Genomic DNA, 15,738 nt, shown 5'->3' on the forward strand with positions numbered 1-15,738 from the left:
TTCAATATAAAATTTGTGTGGAAAATAGCTAAGCTTTTAAAAAAAATTTTTATTTTTCAATGTCATTATTCTCTCCGCTTTTCTAATTATTTTTAAAATTCTAAAGTTGGCAATTATGATGATAAGAATCAATATTATATAAAATATTTAATTATATATATATATTAAGACCCCAGGATATTGGAAATAAAAATTTCACACATACTTGACATATTTAATTCATCTTCGTTTGTAACGTGTGATTATTCACATCACATGTAAACTTCCTAATGTTAATGACTCTTTAATGCTTATTAAAAAATTATAATACGATCTGTCAAATATCTAGAAATTATTAAATGATTTAAAAAATAGAGTATCTTAACTAAATGACGTTAAAAAATATACTTGTAATGAAAACTATATTATCTTGAATTATTAAACTAAATGTACTATCATACTCCCTGTATAAAAGATTGAATAGTTAATGATCTTTTGATTATGTCATTATCAGCTTTGTGAAATTCAAATATGCGGATTAAATCCAATTTTGCCTACGTCTATCTCAAAGTTTCAAAGTCTCAAAATCTCTCTACGTTAAATGCTTTACGCAAATATGCTTGATAATTAAAAAATTTGATCCTATTAAATATCATAATTAATATAATTACACAGATAGTATTGAGAAATTTTGTATAATTATATTATATGTATATTAATATTAAAAAAAAATACTTTTTAATAATTTCATAATTAATTCTTTTTGATTTTGACTTTAAACTATCTTTCGTATTATCAAAAAATAATCATGTACAAGATTAAAGTCATCTATTGTACTTCATAAATTTGAATAAACTTGTACATCAAATAAATGACGTTTCAATCATATATTAACTGATAAATATATGTGTATATATATAAAATAACTCTAAATATTTAATATACAATAATTCTATACATTAATTCTAAATATAAAAAGATTCTGCTCTATATAAGTAACTATTCACGATCAAGCATCAAAATTAGATGCGTTAAACTTTTAAAATATAAACTTTCGAATATGGATTTTAAGTGAAAATTATAGATTGATAAAATGTATCCTTAAGGAAGAAGTACACTTTAAGCATGTGACAACGTAACGTTTTAGGGAATATCCTATTATCGAAAACAAGATTTCAGAATTATATCAGTACGCGTGCTCGTGCTTCAGGCACTGAGTGTTCTACGACACAGTGAGAAATCGAGTGCCACGCGCGTTAGTTCCGAAGGCGGTGCACGTAAGTCGTCGGTCGATTACCTGTCACCGCGAGAGTTTCTGAGGAAATAAGAAATCCTTCCCTTCCGAGGTCTAAGGCGGATTTGTATAGATCTTCGCATTGTAGAAGGAAAGAGTGCATTGAGATGCATAGGAGCGGGCGGCCGGCCCGGTCTAGTAGACATATAAACCGCCGACGGTAATATCAGAAAATGAAAATGGAACGAATCGCGAAAGCACGGCATCCAGAATGGCCAATTTCGACGCTCGCCCCTTGTCATGAGATCGAAAAGAAAAACGGAGAACATCCCGAAAAACAAGTACTCTTCTACGTGACCGTAATTGAAGACGTGCGCAGAAGGATGATTCCACTTTCAGCATTCAAGAAATCGAGCTGATTGTTGCTATGAATTGATCAATAGCAAATTATTCGTTTCGAAATAATGTAATATCAAAGAAACTTTGTAATTGAAAAATAAACCAAAAGTTCTTAAATATGTTGTTGTAAGTTTTTCATGAAAAAATTACAATTTTTCAAGATATAATGAAAAGCCAGAAAACTAGTATCAACTTTAGATTAAAAGTAAATGGTACTTTTCAATTTTCAATCAAGTTAAGATTTCGTTCAATTAAAACACATAGAATAAACTTAAAATTACATGTCTAATTAACTTTCTAAAAACTAACTTAATATTAAAAATAAAGCAGCTCTATGTTTTAATAAATTTTTTATGTTCGGAGTAATCTTCTTCTATGCAAATACACAGTAGATATAACTGCATAGTGTTATGATTTCAGGGTTAATAATGCACAAAAAAGAAATCCTACATAAAATAATATTCAATGCCAGTATCTTCTATGCATGGCGCTTAATACAGCGCTATCGTTCTAAACCCAACAATGCCATTCTGTTGGTTATAAATGCAAATGTTACGAGCTACGTTTTTGCTATATCCATGGCCGCTCCTCCAAATGACGCACTTGAAATTTGCCGCAAAAAATTCTTGTAACCCCCGACTATCATAAAATGCCACGAAGAAAAGAGGACTGCTGCCTCTTCCAGTCGCGCACCCGTCGACGGTACCCTTGAATGAAACTTTAATTAAAAAGTGACATTAATATCACCGTACAATTAGCCACCTTACCTGGACGTGTCTAGCATAGCGGGCGACACGTGAATTAATTATTTTCAAACGTCGAAAAAGAAACTCGGACTGCATAATGTCAAACGCGGGCGGCTATCGCGATCGAAAGCGATAAGAAATATGGGCGAGGAAAAGAACTGCTCTTTATCGATGGCGTTTATTAATCCGGACGGCGTTTGAGCGGTCAAAGTGATAAATTAACGTCACGCGGAAGAATAATGAGAAAGTGGCGGCAAAAATATGCAAATCATTTCGCGTTTGGTTCGCGGAACGATATCGCGGAGAGTCACGTTGCCCTTTTGTGTTCACCGCGCGAGAGGACAAGAGGGATAAGAATAATTATAAGGCCAGCAACGTAGTAGTTCGATGCTATCATCGCGCTTCTCTTTTCGCTCGAGAAATGAATTTGACCGCGTTTCGAGAGGAAGAATGCGTCATTTGTATCCTGCAGTGCGATGTAACTCCTGCAAACTTTAATCCATTAAGGGTCCATTGTCCTCTTTTTAGTGCAGAGTTTAAGATTATGAAAGAAGACTTGACCCATCTGATATTCTAAGCGCTTCTAGAATTGCAGAGTCTAATTTATGATGTCGAAAGTTTTTGTCTTTTCAATAAATCGGTATGTGTTGTTAATGAATACTCAATGTATTTTATCTATTAATGCAAGTTACAGTAATAGTTAATTTCATGATGCTTATTACATGTTTAATATAAAATATATTCTAGATATATACAAACACACACACATACACGTATACATATAATAAATATATATTCCCTTGTTTATCTTTAATCAATAAGACAAATTAGATTAGTAATCAAACGTATTACACTTAATGTAGTAAATATAGACGATTCAGATCAAAGAGCAAATCTTATTAAAATCAGAAACTTCAAAAGAAGCGCTAAGAAAATAAAACTACTTTATGTCTACTATTATTATAATTATTTATACAAGCACAACTCTGTGTGGGACATTTTACTAATACTGGAGCAGCATAATTACGAAAAAAAGTACATTGTGTTGATATTTAATTCTCTAACATAATGTAACTCGATGGAAAGGTAGAGCGCACGGAAAACATTTTATGGCCTCTAATGGATCAGAGTCTCTTGCAATTTCCGGATCTCCGTGTTGCAAGGGACGAAAGAAGGAAATGATATTTACGACTTACTGGCCAAGCGACGCGCGAGCATTAATTTTATTCGGGTTGCAAAATGAGAGCGCGCGTCTGCATAATGCCGAACGAGCACGAAACACGATAAGCGACGTGAAGAAAACGCGTTGGCCGTTCTGCCAGCTCTTTATCAGTATGTTTTATCGATCGCGATTGTGCAAGCGCAGAATGATAAATTAGCCCGCAGGGAAGGCGAATGAGTAACGACGATGAGAGTGTGCAGATGAATACGTTAATTTTGCGATGCATCCCTGGAAATAGAAGACACAGAGAGAAATAGGAAAATTAGATCAGGAATAGAATCAATTTCAGAAAGGAACTGCAACAACGTGCTGTACTCTCGATGCAACACTGATCGCGCTAGACTTCGATTGAATTTCCTGTGTATGTTCACGAACTGTGCATATTTCAACTGTATAACACAACTAATGAAAACTTGAAACAGATGTGTAGCTTTTAAAAGAGATTTGATTGCAGACCATATTATTTATCATAATCTAATTCTAAAATATAGATTTTAAACATGTTGAAATCAAATTAAATATATTTATTTGAATTTATCTGTTTATTAAATTTATTTGCATATTTTAAATATTTAATTTGCTAAGATTATTTTGACTTTCCTTGAAAATTTCGATTTGTTGTAAACAACATAAAAAAGATGACTTAAAAATGCAATATACATATCAAATAAACATTTATTGTAGATAGAAACTTATCAAAATGTTATACACCTTCAGATTTAAAAGTCTATTCTTACAAAGGAAGACTCCACCACCATTTTTCATTTTAAAATAACAATAGATATAATCTCTCGCAATATTATACAAACAGAAGGGCAAAAAAATTAATAAAAGAAACCGATTATCTGTGTTTTGTTATTATCCTATGATAATCATATTAGGAATGGCAAATTATTCTATAAGAAAGATAAGGGAAAGATATTTTGTGGGAGGTAATTTAAATCATTTTCCAAAGTGGACCGCAACGATAAACTACGGTGATATTTCTTCGGGACCCTTAGTATAATTTAAGAACGAAGATTAGATCAAACCTCGGACTGTGACCGCGTAGAAATGAGGACTCGGTAGGTGACTGCTGTGAGCCCGTCTATCGATCATTAATCTTCAGCGCTTGTAGCGTTTCTCCAATTCTCGGCTAGTTCCGTGTTAAATTTATGACGAAGGCACTCGATACAAGACCGCACATCCGGGATTTACGAACAAAGTATAGTCAATCCATCTTGCTTCCACAGTGGATAAATGGACGACTTAATTAATGACATCCGGCGACAAGAAAACGCGGACCATCGCCGTCGAGTCGAAAAATGGTAGAACAAATGCGTGAAAAAGTAGACTGCCATTGTCAGCGTCCCTTATCGATCTCGATCGCCATCGGCCGATCGAAATGACGCTGAGCGACCAAAAAATAGGGAGTGATTCGTAAAAAAGTGCAATTGATTTAATTAATTGTGTGGAATAGTGACGATAAAAGGCTTTCCTCGTGCTGATAAGAACGAGATGGCAGGTCAATGTTCATGCCAGATGATAAAGATGAATATATTAAGTTTTAATCATTGGTACTATATCTTTTCATATAAATGTATTTTAATATTTTGTACGAAAATTAATAATGCTCATTAAAATAATATTAAATAATTTGTAATTATATTTATAATATATTATATAATATATAGCTAAAATTATATTTATTATATTTAAAGTTTTTCCAATGAAAACAACAAGCAAAATTTCTCAATTTTAAACATATTTTTAATTAAATTTAAATTAAATCTAAAATGAAAAACTTCTGTTAAGTAAAATTTATTTGAAATTAATTTAGCCGTCTATTGATGAATCTAAAGCTTACTTTGCGTTTGTTCTTTTCTATTCATTAGTCCAATTTTAAAATAACGAACAGTTTCGAACAAATCACATTATCTTGGAAAAGTCTAAGCCTTTTAATCACAACAATTTAATATTTATATAAATCGAGTTAAAATCAAGATAAAATGTTTATCGCCGCAAATTTATCATTATATGAGTCACGATGACGCGCAAAGCGTATGGTGGGAGCATCAAATGGATGATAATCGCGACGCGTGTCTATAGCGAACAGCGCAATTAAATAACTTATTCCACAAACACGTGTAACTAAGAGCGTATATTGCGTGCGACACGTGTGAAATACCGTGTTGAGTGCGATTCCCTGTATAATGCACACCGAAAGGTTTTACGAAACAACAAACGCACAGAATCGTTTTGTGCGGCGCGCGTAACGCTCGTTTGGCGAAGCGAACGTTAAAAGGGTTGTTGCAGGAGGGAGGAAGGAAAGCGCTTGTTACCACAACGCGTCGCGTTAATAATGCTATCCGCCACGCAAGGTTGTTTCGTACGTGCAAGTAACGTCATTATCCTCGGAAAATTACCTGAAAAACTTGGTACCGTCTTGTGCAAAATGAACGTCCGAGCGTGTAGTAGTAGTAGCGTCGGGCATTGTTACTCATCGCGCGGACTCGGTTTGCTTTACGACGAAAAAAGTAATCGAGGCGAGAGCACCCCGATAGCGTTATTTACGGCGAGTCAGCAGATTTTAGTTGGATGCATGGCCTCTCTGTCTCCTCCTATAAATCGAGGGCTTCTAAACGCGCTCACGCAGCAGAGATTTCAGTTCGGTTCTCGAAAAAATTAAAAAACGCGGAAATCACAGCCTCCCGACGATTGGAAAACGATTGTTGCGGCGTGCGAAATATCATCACGAGTGCAATAACAATACCTACAATCGAAACCCAAAATATTTCTAAACACTAATGTTATATATAACTTATTCTCATATGCATTTTGCAATAACTTTTTGTAATATTTAAATATAAATTTAGAAAAAAGACTAGATTCGTAAAAACAATATATAATAACAATATATTCTACAATATATATATATATATATATATATATTATACATAAAACTTAGAAATATAAAAAGCTTGAAATTTCTAATATAAAAATGTCGGAAAGAAATCTCAAAAAGTAAAAATCTTATTTAAACAAATCATATATTTATAAATCATTAATTATAATAATAAATTACACTGTCAGATAAAAAAAACTGCAGTAATACATATACATATATATGTATATAATATATGTATGTATATATGCATATATTAAATATAAATAATTATTAAATACTAGTATCATGACATAATCTGTATATATGATATGTATACACATACATACATATATCTTTTGATATCTGCAATTTTCTAAATATTTATAAAATTTACAACTCTACCCCTGCATCATTACAAATCTATTTATACCCTTCGAAGAATTTTGTGCTCCCATTGCTACCATACAGATGCCACAAGATATTTTCTTCGGCCATAGCTTTCCACTTCCCAAGCAAACCACTTTCGAGGACACTTGAAATGTTTTCAGCACTTCTCCTTCAACATACCTACTCGTTCTTATTTTCGTCTCGGTACTATACGTGCAGATATGATAAAATTTCCTTAACTCTTCTTACGTTCTAACAATGCGTTTCACAATATTTGTATATATTAATAATTTTTACTCACAAACTTATTTTAATTTTTCTATTCGATGATGTAATTTGTATCGAAAACTTTTTCTCTTGATTATATTTACGTATGTAAAACTTAAAAATACAAAAATCTGAAAATTTCTGAAAGAATTTATAGAACTTTCGGAAAGGAACAACAAATAAAAAATCTTGTTTGAATTGATATATGACTTATAAGTCATATATTTATAAGTATATTTATTACAATAATAAATATTATCATATATTTATTACAAAAATAAATGATACTGTCAGTTCTAAAAAAACTGCAATAACAATACTGTAGTTTAAATATTGCATGTATTTAATAATTTACAGTATTTATTTAAGACAGAATAAAAATTTTCCTTATATAAAAAATAAAATTTGTCAATAATTAATGATCATAAATGACATAAATTGTTTTACATTTTAAAAGAATTATAATTAGATATCCCAAATGTAAATTGTGACATTTTAAAAATTCTCATAAGTTTCAAAGAGAAAACAAAATTTTCACTATTAAAAAAAATGTAAGATGTAACACATCTCGGCGTATTTACCCACCTCGTAACATATCCTAGGTGCACTGCCGCAGTTGCGGAGGATTATTACACGGCATTACGTATACGACAGCGGCGAAATGGTGCAGTTAAAAATAATTAATGAAGTTCTCTCGGGCGAGAGCGCAGGAAAAAGGCAGATTTAACGCGGCATGCGCCCTTCATGAGATTCATATTTCGCATACATATCCTCTTGAATTAATGACGCGCCAATGGAAGCGTGTGTGAGCGCGCTTATACGCGTGGACATTAAGTCGTAAGCAGTGTGCGCCACAGACTATAATGACTATGCCGTGCTTCAAGTGTTCCTGCAATTACAAGTTTCGCGGTACAGGAACGACGATGATATTCGCGACGAACGAGCCCGTGCGGTTTTAGGAAAATAATGGAGATGAGACGAGGCTTTTCGACCAGCGACCGAATTATTGAAGAGTTCATAAGCGCTTCACTAAAATGTCAAAATAACATGTTACATTACATCTGTCAAGCTAACAGAATGTCTATCTACATTTTACTCACTTATTACTGATAAACATGCACCTCTTTTCTCTGTTTTTTAATTAAACGAATTTTATTTGAATACAATTTGACCAGTTTTTTTTTGTTTGAGTAAAGGCGTTTTGAAATTTGCATGTTGCATGTCGAAAACATGTGTCACATATAAATTTTCTCATCATATAAAATAAAGCTTCTTATTAAAGAAATTAAATTCTTATTAAAATAAGATTTATATGAAACTAAATCAATAAAATTCTATATCTTCTATATAAAATCTATATAGATTTTACCTTAATTTTGTCAATTTTTCATTTTATTTCTTATTCATTATGCTCTGAACTAATCAACGTCTCGTTGATTCAAAACATTTGTATGTACAAATGGATTAAGGATAAAAGCTAAATAGTATAATAAGTTTCGCTCTTTGAGTGAAGCAAAATGCGCGAATTCAAAAAGCTCGACCGCATCAAACTACTAAGTTCCGGAAGTCTGTTATATATATCGCGTCATTTACCCCGATCCTCGCTGAACGCTCATATTCATCCCTTCGCGGGTCCGGAACTCTTCATTAATTATCATTTGTACGGTTGGAAGCCACGACCGATCCTAACTGCGGCGCTAACAAAACGGCCTCGCGACGCTCATAAATCTTACCTCAAACTCCAGGAGCGAATCTGATATCGAGTTTACACGAACACATGTGCGCTCTGCCAACATCTCGATACACAGTCCACATATGGAGTCCATGCACGAATAAGATTCGCGAAAGATCCAGGGCAATCCTGACAGAGAAAAAGATAAAAAAAGGAGACTAAAAGCAAAGTATTAAGAACGTTACTATAGATATATAAGATATATTTCAGATATGCATAAATTTTTCTTTTAACATAAAATGGTAGAAAATTATTGTTTCAATACTAAAATATTAATATCCACGCATTGAAAATTAAAATTCAAATTAAGTTTTTACAACATAAATACATGTATAAGAAAAAAGCATTATCTTCTTTTTTCTTCCTTTTCTCATTTCTCTCTCATTTTGACAAGTTATCAAAGTAAAATTATGTCAATAAGAATGAATTTCATTTTCATAGAATTTTATTTGAAAATTTACAAGTAAATATTTGATATCAAAAATTAAATAAAATCATTAAAAGTGTTATTGTGTAACTAGTTACAGTCTGACTATTTAACATCTTTCTATTAAAAAGAAAAACTTACTCCAAGTTTGTCAAGGAATCTGGAATATTGAGAAAAAAAATTCACAATACCTATATACAACACTCTGTCTATGTATGTGTCTCTTAGTTGAAAAGAAAGGGAACAGAATCCCATATAAACAAAAAAGAAAACCAACGAGAAGATTGCTTGAAACGTCAGGAAAATGTATTCACATACTCCGGCTTCAAATTGCAACTCGGACTGCAATAACTGCCGAGTCATTTCTTTCTACTTTCTTTCTATTTTCGCAATCCCCCAGTTCTTGTCAGCTTTCTTTAAAATACATTCCATAATTTGCATCAAATATTAATAAGAAATATATGCGCAACAGAAAAATTATACAACAATTGACCATAATATTTTAATTTTCAGTAGAAATAAATACGTTATGTTTGATTTAAGTATGTTAAAATTAAAATATTTTAATATTTATTATAAATTTATTAATTAAATTACAGTGGTAGATAAAATAGAACAGCTACGACCAAGTTACAACAGACATACGTTGATGCATTATTAATGCGATAATAAATGAATACTTTTGATCGATAAAATATATAAATTTTATTATATACATATATATATATATATATATATATATATATATATACTAATTTTAATATAATTTTAATATATACAGATATATTTTATATATAAGGTTTATATTTTTGTAAGCTATCTTGATAGTTAAATTAAATAGAACAATTTTTAACAGAATTGTTTATTTTATAAGTTATTATAAAGTTATAAGTTTTTCATTATTTTTGTTATAATTATTATAATGATTATTTTTTAACAATTAAAAACTTATTTATGACATATGCTATACATATGCTATAATGAATGTAAGGAAAAAAAAGTTTTTATTTGTAAAATTATAATTGCAAAAGAATTGTATAGAGTTCTTTTACTTTTTAATATAAATTATAAGATTGCATAGCACTTTTGCTCGACAGATTTTTTAAATAAACAGCTAATTAATTACTTGACATCACATTATATAAATTAACTTGAATCCAAAACACGCCAGAGAAAGAAAGAGCAATCGATATAATGCGGTAGGATCTCTTTTTTCGACGCTTCTTTAGCTTTTCAAAACTAACCAAATGAGTAAATTAATTTTTAATTGGGTACTGAGCGTGCCTTGTTGCACAAGATGATTGTCCTCTTGAACAAAGTACAGCGCAACGTCGTGATATCGTAAAGAAGGTTAACGTAAAATATAAGAGTTGGAGAATTGACCCGAATCCTGCAATTGGCTTGCTTCAATAAAATCTTGCTTCAAAGCTTATTGCACCAAATTGACTCCACTATAGCGTACGCGTATCGATAAATCCTTCTCTGCACGGATTCGAGACAAACGTTTATATCAGCGTTTCGTTTATGGAACTTAAAATGGCTGGATTTAGAAAGAAAAATATATTTGGACATATTTTAATTAAATTGTATATAAAATAAAACGATACAACATTATGTTAAATTTAAGAAATTGCATCGTAATTTTATATTTCTAAACATTTATATTTTCCTATAGAGAGTAAGTTCTAAAAAAATAAACATTGTGCAAATCCAACTATGTGTACACATACACATATATATATATATATATATATATATATATATATTCTTTTAGAAATAAAATCACATAACTTATTCTCTATAGGAAAATATAAATGTTTAGAAATATAAAGTTGCATAATTCTATGAGGCAATTTCTTAAATTTAACATAATGTTGTATCGTTTTATTTTATATACATACATATATATATATATATATATATATATTTTTTATCGCACTCTTTTTTACTTTATTATTTAAGCATTCAGTTATATTTCGAATATTATTGACTATATATTCTACAAAACTAATATGCAATTTAAAGAATTCTCCTAAAAAAACCTTTAATTATAGAGAAATCAAATTTGAGTTCTGAGTCTCCTTTTTTTTATACATTACACAAAAAGGAAAAATAAAAAATAATTAATGCTATTCTTCTCACATTAAGGTTGAGATTTCTAAGATATCTTATATGCAATAATGTGTTTTATATGCAAAACAAATATTAATTGTAAAAATCAATAATTAATCTTATAAAACTTATTAAACTTATTAAACAGTTTATCATTAATTAAAATTTACTTTACGCTTCTCGAAATAAGATAATGCTTTCTAAATAATTTCCAGTCCAGTCAAATACTTGATGGATTTATCTCTGAGAATGAACTGTATATATTCATATGTTTAGAAAACTTAGATCACTGAGATTTGCGAATACTCGTAAAACGTACGCGAAAGTTTATCGCGCTAAGGATTTGACGGTGTCGTAAAGTTGTTTGAAAAATTCATCAATGAGAATGTTCGGCACTCATACATAACGAACATCGAATACATCTTAGACAAAGCTCATGCAAAATTCATGTCTGTTTATACAATTTAAAGTGCTAGAAGTGCTCCTTATTGTTGCACTTCCGAACATTTCGAAATGCTAATAAAGAACTCGTATAGAGAATAATTAAATCTTATTATATTATACGGAATGCAATAAGAAAATGTATACATGTTAAATTAACTTGTTTAAATTAACATCTGAACAAAAAAAATTTATTAATAAAATTATCTCATCTTTTGACGTAATAGACAAGTAGACCCTAATTCAACATCAATTGATGATTAAAAAGAGAGCCTTATATTTATTTATGTTTAAATACATAGATTCTGTGTGACACCGTCACATTGATGATTAATGAGACAATATTTCCTGAATCCCCCTAATTCACATCATTTATTTTTTTCGATTTCTTCTTCTTATATCCACTACCAATTACATTCTGTATATAACGGTTGCTTTTATTTCGAACAAATTGATTCTTGCACGCCGAACATCCTCGTTTTGCACTTGCACGTAAGAGCGCAATAATCCTCAAACGAGTTTGTGGAACGTAGAATAATATTTTGTCCAAATAACGTGAGCTATTGTAAAATTGTCACGCTAACGTATGTACAAATATAATTTATAACACTTCAATGAATTATTTAATCTTTCCTGGATTGTTATAGCATCATTCAATTAAATAAATATTAGATTATTAAAAAGATTTTAGAAAAAACCAATATACAAATAATAATGTGTGTGTTTAAAGATTTGTTTAGCAATTAACTTAAAAAATGTATACTTTTAATATAAAAATTTTTAACTAATAAAATGTGTTTTTCAAATATATATATATATATATATATATATATAATATCTACTATAGGCTAAAAAAATGGAATTTTAGCTTCATATTTTTTTGAAAGAAATATAAAATGAATAGAAACTCGATACAAGTACATGGAATAAATGCTAGCAGATTAATCTTGACAGAATTACATCATATTTTTATCAAAATTTTATGAAACTGACTAAGATTATTTACTGCATTATTCTCTGCGTAAAACGCTGTCACGCAAACTGAAATATTTTTCTTCGCTTGTTTAATGCAAACTAATTGGTAACGACAGTAATGTAATTAATGAGATAAAGTCGAATTTGTAGTACAAACTCGGATTTCAGAATAGTGGACAGCTCGATCGGACATCGTAAATGGATTCGATTTTTAACATTCTACACATTAATTAACTCGTTCTTTATTGTAAATAAATTGTTTTATAATATTCTGTAAATCAATAATTATATATATATGTGTGTATGTACAGTACATATATATTTGTATATATGTGTTTGTATGTATATTTGCACCGTGTTAATTATACAAAGTATATTGTAATAGCTTTTTGTAATATAATTATATTAATACAATATTAAATAAGCCAAATTAATTGTAAGAAAAACAATAGATTTTATTCAACTTTACTTTTTTGAATAGATTTTATATCACACATATCAAAAATTTATGAATAAAATTATAAATTGTATAAAATTAAGAATATTTGCAAGATTTTATAAAACTAGATTCAAGAATAAATAAAAAAAAATATTTTAAAAAGAAATTATGCATGTATGTATGTTTATCAATAATGTTTACTACTAAAAACTGCACAGTTATAAAAAAAAGTTAATAAATAGGTTATATTATGAAGAACTTTATCAAATCAAATTTACGGAAGAATTCAAAGGAAACTCTGGCTTGTACAACGGACTGTATAGAGCACAACAATAAAGTTGTTGTAGCTTTGATTAATTAACTCTTAGTAGTTCTTGCTTTCTACGTTGTAATGTGTACAAGTAAAGGAAAGTATTAATTTATATGTCATTCATCTGAAGCAAATCTTTAGGGAAGACTTCTACAACAATTACTCTTACTCAAACTTACTATATAAAAGAAAATCATCACAAAAAATCTAATATTAGTTCATTCTGTTTTTCAAGAAATCGCAAAACTTTTATGTTGTCTATGTTACGTCATAGTACCCTAAAAACATTGTAATCTGTTGGTAATTGATGATTTTATCGAGTCACCTACCACACATAATAGTTGCAATTGCCAAATGACATTTGATGAAATAATGATGCGATTCGAATCAATCTTATATCACGCAATAAAAGCAATCCAGCATATATTTTACACCTTTCTTTTTTTACTCTATCGCTCCCCTATTCTTGTCTATTCTTTTTTGACATTCGTTCGCGCAGCTTCTATCGAGCAGTCACTTCGTAAGATGGATCGCTTTACGCCAACTGTTAATGGGTTTCCGGTCCGTTTCTATCGTCGGAAGTTTCCCGCTTTTTACAATTTAAGGTTGGCACACCTAGACTGATGTGCCAGATGAAAGCAATCCTATTTAACCAGGCAAACATTTAATGAAATAGTGAGAATAACAAAAGTTAAAGACGATGGATGCAGTAAGTTTCATAAAATATATCATTGAATATTTGTTCGCGTAGCTAATAATAAAGAAAGACTAAACATAAAGTATACTGTTATTGAATTCTTAAATAACAATGAGTATTCACAAAGTTTCAATTAAATTGATGCGCTCTTGCCAACAGTATTTCCTTGCAAGTTTTTATAGTATTGCTGATGTTTTCATATTTTTTTATTTTTATATTAATGATTCGTGATGATAACTAGATGTATTATTCAAGAAAAATATCACACAAAACATTCAAATTGTTTATATCCTGTTTCTCAAAACAATCGATCATCACGTAACCTCGCCTCTTTTAATTTCGATTTGCAGTTTCAGCACAAGCGAAAAATCTTTGGTCAACATTGTCATGAGTCCTCGAGATCGACAAGTGAATCGCGGTTGGTATTCATCACTCGAAACAAGTACCACTTCGCGGCTTTGATCTTCCTTGAGAAAAATGAGCGGGATATATGTATAACTCTATTTATAGGTTTCTCTGTACTCGCAAGAGAAAAACATCACCATCTCTATCAAGTTTTCGCTCGAATAACCCTAAAATTCGCTCGAACGACATTCGAGTTTAATTTTCAGAAAATCTTATCACGACATTCTCTTTATAGAACAAAGAATCTCTGCTTTTTCCGCACAAGATATCTAATCTCAAAGACTGCTCGAAGAATTTGTACATCGTGATTGTACACATTCTACGGATCTTTAAGTCTAAACCTTAATTTTGTTACAAAAGAGAACGTTTTCTTTTATTATATTGTTATTTATTTGCATAGAGTAAACTTTACCAAGAGAATTTTTGAAATGTCGCTGAGTCATTTTTCGATACGTTATGCATGGTTTTCCTTTGTTTATATATCACACTATTTTCGAGTTATGTTGCTTTTCACAATATCCAGTGTAGGAGAACTTCTCTGTCAAGCTTTGTAAGATGGATCGTTTTAGAAGCTTTCCTTGCTTCGACGTGCGATGGATCGACCAAATATCGCCGAAGAGGTTTGCCCTGTCTCGAGAAATGTAACGTACATATACAAAAGATTTTGAGTAAAGTGACTTGTTGTTTATGTATCTGTAAAAGTGTCGGCATCAAAACAAAAATATTTCAAAGAATCTTATGTTTATCCAAATAAAAAAATTAATCTAATACCTTAAAATTGTAATTCTAATAATTAATTTTAATATCTTTCATTATTACACAGATGATTTTTACACATTTTGATATATTTTACATATTTTGACATATTATTTAAAATACTCTAAAGTGTCCGAAGAAACACTGATATATTCTTGTAAAATGTGTTTTTGTACTAAAAAAATAATTTACATAAGCAAAATCATTCTAAATACATTTTCTGTAATCTCAATAACGTGTGTGTGTGTGTGTGTGTGTTGCATATTTTTAAAACCTATATATAATCTTCATTTTTTCACTTTACATAAAATAACTTTCGGTTTTTTACCAAAGTATAGTGTATA

At 30.2% G+C, this 15,738-nt stretch overlaps 1 protein-coding gene across 5 annotated transcripts in view; it reads right to left on the reverse strand.

Annotated features, from left to right (window-relative positions):
* The window catches only part of LOC140663363 (uncharacterized), a 236,335-nt gene that overhangs the window by 121,829 nt on the left and 98,768 nt on the right, over positions 1-15,738 (reverse strand). Inside the window, exon 4 of one of the 5 annotated variants that reach the window (XM_072887449.1) lies at positions 8,834-8,961. The exons of the other annotated variants lie outside the window; for them this stretch is intronic. The gene's annotated coding sequence lies outside the window, so the exon portion shown is untranslated. The remainder of the gene's footprint in view (positions 1-8,833; positions 8,962-15,738) is intronic. 5 annotated transcript variants of the gene reach the window in all.

This window comes from Anoplolepis gracilipes, chromosome 3 (assembly GCF_047496725.1).
Source record: "Anoplolepis gracilipes chromosome 3, ASM4749672v1, whole genome shotgun sequence".
In the NCBI taxonomy this organism is placed as follows: Eukaryota; Metazoa; Arthropoda; class Insecta; order Hymenoptera; family Formicidae; genus Anoplolepis; species Anoplolepis gracilipes.